The sequence below is a fragment of the Notothenia coriiceps genome, unplaced genomic scaffold (genome assembly GCF_000735185.1).
Source record: "Notothenia coriiceps isolate Sejong01 unplaced genomic scaffold, NC01 NC01_scaffold00037250, whole genome shotgun sequence".
Taxonomy (NCBI): Eukaryota; Metazoa; Chordata; class Actinopteri; order Perciformes; family Nototheniidae; genus Notothenia; species Notothenia coriiceps.
This window is the reverse complement of record NW_011369951.1, coordinates 1,435,588-1,444,015: the sequence shown is the minus strand read 5'-3', so window position 1 is coordinate 1,444,015 and position 8,428 is coordinate 1,435,588.

Sequence of the window (8,428 nt, the reverse complement as noted above, 5' to 3'; positions counted from 1 at the left end):
TGCCCTGAGGATTAGAATAATTAAGAGTTGGCTGCCTAGTCAGGGATTTTGGAGCCGGATATTGATTGGCCCTTGTGAGGGCTAAAAGGATGGCTCAGTGTTCAGACGAGCAAATTATCAGCTTCTTGCTGACCTCAGTCTGTGAAATAGGAACCTACTGAAATATTTGAAAATGTTCAGTATTTATTCGCCCCCCTGCACTGAACATTTGTGTCATTCTATATGCTCAATCGCAGCTTCATAGGGCAAAAAATAGGTTTGATTTGAATGTGACACTGTGCGCATGCACTGCAATAATAAAATTCTATATTTTCAAGCCAAGTGAGGCTAACTCAAACTCCCTCACTAATAGCTCCCACGTTTTTTACATTTTGCATTTGTGGTGAGTCAGTTCAAGGTGGAAACTGTGATCAGTTGTAAAGAACATGTGTGTAGCACTTGAAAATTTGCACTTGTTATGTCTTCAATACAGTACATTTCAGTTTTGTTCATAAGTCTTGCGTCTTCAATTACATGTGGACCATTTTCCGAATGTACTTGTGCTACTTATTTGCAATTAAACAGAAATAATTGTCGTTATGTAGGGCGCTGTGGGTTATTGATGCTATGATGTACTCGTCCGCCCACTTTAGATCAAAGTGGGGCAGTAGATGTGGCCCCTTACTGAAGATGATTTTGCACCCCCTGGGTAAAGGACACGAATGAATGGGGCCATGTATCGAGATTTTGAGTGACAACCTCCTTCCATCAGCAAGGCATTGTAAGATGAAAACGTTGGGCTGGCGGTCTTTCAGCATGACAATGATCCCCAAACACAGCCACCCGTGGCAACGAAGGAGTGGCTCGTAAGAGCATTCAATGGTCCTGGAGTGGCCTAGCCAGTCTCCAGATCTCACCCCATAGAACAATCTTTGGAGGGAGGGTTGAAAGTCCGTGTGCCCAGGACAGCCCCAAAACGTCAGCTGCTCTAAGGAGGATATCTGCATGGAGGGAAATGGGCCAAAATACCAGCAACAGTGTGAAACCTGTGAAAGACTTACAGAAAACGTTTGACCTCTGTCATTGCCAACAAAGGGTATAGAACAAAGTATTGAGATGAACTTTTGTTATTGACCAAATACTTATTTTTCACCATTATTTGCAAATAAAGTCTTTAAAAATCAGACAATGTGATTTCCTGGATTCTTTCCCCCCATTCTGTATCTCATAGTTGAGGTATACCTAGGATGACAATTACAGACCTCTCATCTTTTTAAGTGGGAGAACTTGCACAATTGGTGGCTGACTAAATACTTTTTTGCCCCACTGTACGTATGGGCTTTGGTCAAACCTTTATTAACTGGGTCAAAGTGTTTTATAATAACCCAAGATCGAGAGTTAGAGTCAATGGCCACTGCTCGGATTTCTTTGCGTTGGGAAGGGGGACGAGGCAGGGAGATGCTTTATCCCCAGCCCTGTTTGCCCTTAGTATTGAACCTCTTGCAGAACTAATCAGGAGTAATCCTCATATACAGGGATTAAAGGATGAGGATGGGAATCAACATAAGGTGGGTCTATACACGGACGATATAATGTTATTTCTGGATCTGGAAAATCCAGAGTCCTCTGTCCCGGCCCTCCTACAAAATCTGGAAGAATATGGCCTGGTATTTGGATATAAAATGAATCCCTCTAAGTCAGAGGCAATGATGATCTCGGGGATGCGGCCAAGTCAACTTGATAGTACAGTCTCCTTTCACAGGTCTGGTCAGGGATTTCGATACTTAGGGATTGCACTCATCCCCAAAATAACACAGTTGTTCCAAGCTAATTATAAAAAGATATTTGAGGTGTTTAAAACTGACTTAACTAGATGGGATGTGCTGCCGTTGTCACTTTTGGGTAGAATAGAGAATTATGGGAATTGATCTACCGCTCGACCCTAGTCACTTTATACTTGATCTGGTTGCAGAGGATGTATGTAATAGAAACCGGAAGTACCTGTTGCATATACTCCTGATGACTGCTAGGAAAATTGTAACATTGAATTGGAGGAAGCCACAACCACCTACACTGGCACAAAGGAAACTAAAATTAAAGGAGGTATATGGGATGGAGGCTCTGACTGCCCAATTACAATTAATGACAGACCTGTTCAACAGAGGTGGTCTCCCCTGACAAGGTATTTCTCTGCCTGAGAAAAATCCCAGATCCTGTGATGTATGTGTGGTATTATTTTTAATATTACTACTACTCTATTGTCCTTTCTTGTTTGTATTTTCCTTTCCCTGTTTTGATTTTCAAATGGATGTATCGGGTCTGCATTTTTTATTTTTGTATTGGATCTTTTCCAACATTTGCTGATATGTACTGTCTTTAGTGTATATTTATACTGATATGCTGTAAAGTGATGTAAGGTGTTTGTGTTGTTTAATTTCTTTGTTCAATTAAAAAAAAGTAAAGAAGAAAAAAGATATGCTGCCTTGGATCAACACTATAATTCACATTCATACTGTGATGGTCTATTGAAAACATGGTAGGTGAATACAACTGAAACTGTTCTGTAGCAGTGTTTATATTCTTCAAACATTTGTGTACGATTTTCAAACATATCAATAAAATATTATGTTAATTTTCATTTAATATTAAGAAATACTGGAACACTCATGTTTGTTCGTTAGTAATTAAAGCCTTTGTAACTACATTTTTATATTGATATATATAAATAATCATATAAATAAAAGGGACAGCCTCAGTGTGGTTCTGCATTCTGTACAAACTCAAGCCCTTCAGGAGAGTGGATATGGGAAGCACATCTAACAATTGTATTTATTATAGACCTATTCCAGACATTATTTAGTCATTATAATTAACATTGAGATACTATTTATTTTGGGCTCTATTGTAATTTCTTTCATACTTTATAACACACTTTACTACAGTACGATAGCTGTTTTGCTAAATGGGCACATATTGTGATAGCTTGGTTTCTTTTCTGTTACATGAAGCATCCTGAACTGGTTTAAGAAGACTTTGTGCTTAAACAGTCCCAAGGACTTCAGATGCTTGCACAATATTGAAATACTTATAATAACCTACGCTGTATGCTTGTCTGCCTTTTGATGAGCGATGATTAATAAACAAATTAATTTATCTTGTAATTGTGTAAATCTTTATTCACTTATGGATTACTTTCTTTTAATGCTGTAATATAATATCATCACGAGATTAGGCCTCCAGAAAGGTTGTTCTATAGTTAGTCCACACCAAAAAGCCAGAGCGTGCCTCAGTATAGCTTAGTTGGTAGAGCTGGCGGCCCATACTGCAGGATCTGGGTTTGAATCTGGGTATGGTCTGGGACCCTTAGCCGCGGGTCTTCCCTATGTCTCCCCCTTTCAACCCTGTCACTTAAATAAAGGCACTGGTTGCACAAAGAAAGCAAAAGCAATGAAGTGATGAGCTACTTTTCTAAAGAGGGCTTTTGTTTAGAGTTGACAAAACGTTACTGTTGCATCTGAGTCATGAGCAGCATGAATATCAGACAGAAGGTTCTGTTTCTGTCTGGTGAGGAGTTAAGGACAGGGTTTAAAAGCCTGGACCATGTGAAGCTTAAGCGCTGCTCTTGTCCAATCAGCTTTCTCCTTGGTTCTGTTGTCAACCTTGAATAAATATTTCTAAACCGTATTAGATGAAGAGAATGCTAGCCATGCACAGTCCATGTTTTGTGGATAAAAAAACCTTGAGAGCCCTGCAGATGGAGATGTCTTACCTGAGCCACATGGATGTATTTGGTGATGACCTCTGCGCGGGTCTGAGGCGTGAGCTTGCTGAGCACCATCAGCTGGACCCACTGCGACACTCCGTTGAACAGAGCGATGGAGCGCTCCAGAGTCGGGTTCTCCATCAGGCAGCCGTGGATCACATAGCTTTGGTAATCAGTGAACTGCAGATAAAATGGTTTTCAAATATCAGTTAACATTCAATCTAGACTTCAGGGACTGTCAGGAATTTTCATTTGGTACTAAAGCCTGTTTCGTTCTTTGCACTGCAAAGTCACACTGCTTTTCTTATTGGTATAAAAAAGGATGATGGAAACTTACAAGCCATGTTATCCTCGAGTCTAGCTTAAAAGGAACCATCCCCATGGAACCACGAATGTGCTTTTTAAATGTCATGTCTCTATCATTTACCTACAAGTTTTAAAAATATATTTTATTTGAAGTTAAAATTGTGACCTGACAATTATGGCAATCTACCAATGAGTTTATTTTTATTTTTATCCACAGCTCAACATGTGTCCTGATGGAGCCAGGGGAAGGTCAAGTGGTCACACACAGCAGCACTGAATCTTAATTATGTTTTGTAAATGTTATTTTTAGATGAGTAGAAAAATGTAGTGTGAACTAAAGCAGAAGCTCCTTTCGTCATTACATTACATCTTAAGGACGTGCACTCATGCACACATACTGTAGAAAGTGTTTAAAGGCAGTTCACCCAGAGGCCATTTAACTAAATTAAAGCTCCGCAGCAGGTGTTCAGCCTCCTAGGAAATATACAGGAACATTTTATCAGTGGTACACAGTTACATACAGTATATATATATATTCAGAGTATTTTTTACACTGAACAAAAATATAAACGCAACACTTTTGTTTTTGCTCCCATTTTTCATGAGATGAACTCAAAGATCTAAAACATTTTCTATATACACAAAATAACCATTTATCTCAAATATTGTTCACAAATCTGAAAAAATCTGTGATAGTGAGCACTTCTCCTTTGCCGAGATAATCCATCCCACCTCACAGGTGTGGCATATCAAGATGCTGATTAGACAGCATGATTAGTGCCTTAGGCTGGCCACAATAAAAGGCCACTCTGAAACGTGCATTTTTGCTTTATTGGGGGGGTCTGGGGGGGTCCGAAAACCAGTCAGTATCTGGTGTGAGGGTTAGGATTAGGGTTAGGGTTAGGGTAATGTTGTGAATCGAGTGGCCCATGGTGGGGTTATGGTATGGGCAGGCGTATGTTATGGATGATGAACACAGGCCACTCGATTTCGGACCCCCCCAGACCCCCCCAATAAAGCAAAAATGCATGTTTCAGAGTGGCCTTTTATTGTGGCCAGCCTAACATAGTGTGCAATAATCATGCTGTCTAATCAGCATCTTGATATGCCACACCTGTGAGGTGGGATGGATTATTTCGGCAAAGGAGAAATGCTCACTATCACAGATTTTTTCTGATTTGTGAACAATATTTGAGAGAAATGGTTATTTTGTGTATATAGAAAATGTTTTAGATCTTTGAGTTCATCTCATGAAAAATGGGAGCAAAAACAAAAGTGTTGCATTTATATTTTTGTTCAGTGTAGGTTCTAACTGTTCAATAAGCGATCTGGCCGTGTGTGGTTTGTGAAGGCTGCGTATAAACAGTGTCCGCTGTTTATGCATATTGGATAAAAATCGTTATTGCACCCTTTAGATTTGAGACCGACAGAGATATAGAGGAACGAACCGACTGTTACTGCCCGTCCCTGAAACCCCTGTTAGTTAGTATGTGTTTGTTTTTACTGTGTGTCTCTCTCTCGGCCTGCTGGTCTGCTCTACACGGCTGGGAGCAATCTCCAATCAACCACACCTGCAACCTGCTCATCAGCCACACTATGAAAGCCTGCAGAAAACTTCCCGCTGAAAACATTCCTAGAACAATGAATGTAACATTCTCAGAATGTTTTTAGAACCAAATATTTCTAGCTGGGGAGGCACATGGAGGACACAAAGGCTTTGTCAGGCGTAGCTCAATATTCAGCCTCAGCTGGACTGTCAAATGGTCACAACTGAGTTACTGTACGAGTGAGGCTTTCATGTTTTTTCAATTGATTGCTTGTTACAAAAGATGCAATTTAGACTTCAGATCTAGCAGATCTTTACTTCAACCATGTCAAAAGCCTTGAAGTTACTACAAGATTTAGTTTGTTAAAACACTTTCATTGCAATTCCGCAGGTGACCACTTGATTAGCTACTGGTGGTTTCGTATACAGCTTTATTAGAATATGCTGGTCTTTGAGCTATTTTAGCATTACACTCAAAATACACATGAGAATGATGGTAAATTGTACAAAAGTTTGTGCAGTGTCTTCTTGTCAAAGTTTCAACCTACTGGTTCTGCAAAATGTACAAGTTCCATCCAATCCAGTCACGTTGTCAGGATATGTTATTCAGGACTACAATATACTGGTGATGCAAAGACCAACATTGAAATCCCTAGAGTGGCGTTGGTATCGTGGCTTAAAAAGGCTATGAGTGACCTTTCAGTTCTATCCATCTGATGTTAATTAGGTGCTGAATCCCAGTGTTTATGAAGGTATTAGCACAACAACTGTTTGGGCTTTTCCTCCCATCCTGTCTCTGTCCTCTGTAATGTCTTTCACAGCAAGCAGCAGTGTTTTGTGCGATAACTGAAACCGCAGCAAATTGTTTCGCACACTTTTGTCAGGAAATCTGCCTCATGCAATAATGGTAAAAAATTATAAACCACAAAGGACCTTTTTTTAATACACCTGACATCGAACACATGATTAAAGAGTGCAAATTTGAGGGTCACCCCGGGCCAATTGGACCTGTGTTTCATGCACTGATTCACATCAAAGACTCTCAGGCAAGACTCCTCCAGGCATGCAGTATGTGATCAAAGCGCTCTCCTCTTTGTAAATTCTATGTTATCCTTGTCGTTCATATTATGTTTCAGGCTAACCATACAAATCTCACGTGTAATTGGAAGGGTAAAATACATTTTAATTCTTCCAGAACCATATTTCATGCACAAAACCAAAAATTGTAATGTAAGATAATTATTAATGTACTTCTTTGTTGATTGACCATTGAAAAGAACACTATTTTATTCCTCTGTTCCCTAGACTTTGTAAGCAGTAGGGCAGCAATTATTGTTCATTTTCAGACCGAGAGTAATCAAGGCCTTCAAAAGAAATTAGATAATAAGCATATAAAATATGAAAGGAAAGAAACAGCCAACTAGAGTCTTCACTCGGAATAAAAGAAGATGTGATTAGCATGGCCAGAGGTTTACAACATTTTGTTTGAATATAATAGATATAATTACTTTTGTGTTGAATTGAATTCGCTTCATAACAATACATCAGAATGAGGTGGAATATGTCTGGATTAAAAGTGTGATAGTTTCTTCTTCTATTTATTTGCCTGTAGTGAGCGTGGATCACAGTCTGTTGTTATTGTTATTGTTTTATGACCAAAGAAAAGCCTTTTAAAAAGCATGATAATTGGGGAAAACATTTTTTTTTATCAACATACATAGGCTATACAAATAGTTAGAGGAAAAACGACTTGGGTTCCAGTAAATTATTCAACATGTTTGATTTGTAGCCTATAACGGCTTTCTCTGGCCTCACAAGAATCTGAGCGAATTGAAAGGAATGCTCCTCAGGAGATTTGACATATTTGCTTCACATTTCCATACTTCGTATTATACTGATTTACTTTCATACTAACACGTGGCACAATTTCATATAAAGGCGTCAGTCATGTTCTGTGTTTCGGGAATCAAAAACTAAAGTACACTCAGTTAACAAACTTCTGCAAACTGTGTTAAAGCAATTTAGCAGATTGATACCACATGGTACATATGAGCCGGTTAGCCTAGCATAGCATCAATGGGAAAACAGCTAGTATTACTGCATTCAAAAGTAACCCATTCACCTACCAGTAGCTCTAAAGCTCACAATTTCATAAATGATATCTTGTTTGTTTAATAAAACCAAAACCAAATTGTAAAAAGGACGCCCCACTCTGTTTAGGGGCATCAGCTTTTTTTCAATTTCCTTTCAAAAAAAGGTTCCATGATTTCTTGAAACAGCTGCTTCTTTTAGCTAACGTTACCCAAACAGAAGTACATTTTGCATTTTGATCGATTATTTCCAGCCAATTTCATGTGACATTTGGTGTTCCAGGGATTATTAATGGCAGCAGGACAAATGTCAGTAAAATTGACTTAAAACAATGAACTTAAAGTCAGTTTCAAACTCTTTTAAATAGTTAAGAGGCAAACCAAGTAGGAATCCATAACCTGAACTACATACAATTACCATTGTTCCATCAGCTAACACTAACTCTTTAAACCACCATTTTTAATCTATTGTGTTAAATCCAAAAAGCTTTTGTTCCAGGTGCTTTGTTGACTGAGGCCCCATTTACACGGAAATGCAAACGCAAACGAAACGCAAATGAACCAAATTCGATATAAAAAAAGTATTTTCCGTTCCCACGGATACGGCTCAATAAACGTGTCCCTTCACACGAGACCGTTCGACCCGCTGGAGACGCTGTAGTACATATACCGGGCCTGTAAGTGGCGCTGTACTTCCGCCACAAAATACACCAAAAGCAGCTGAGACTGCCCAAAGGCACACAG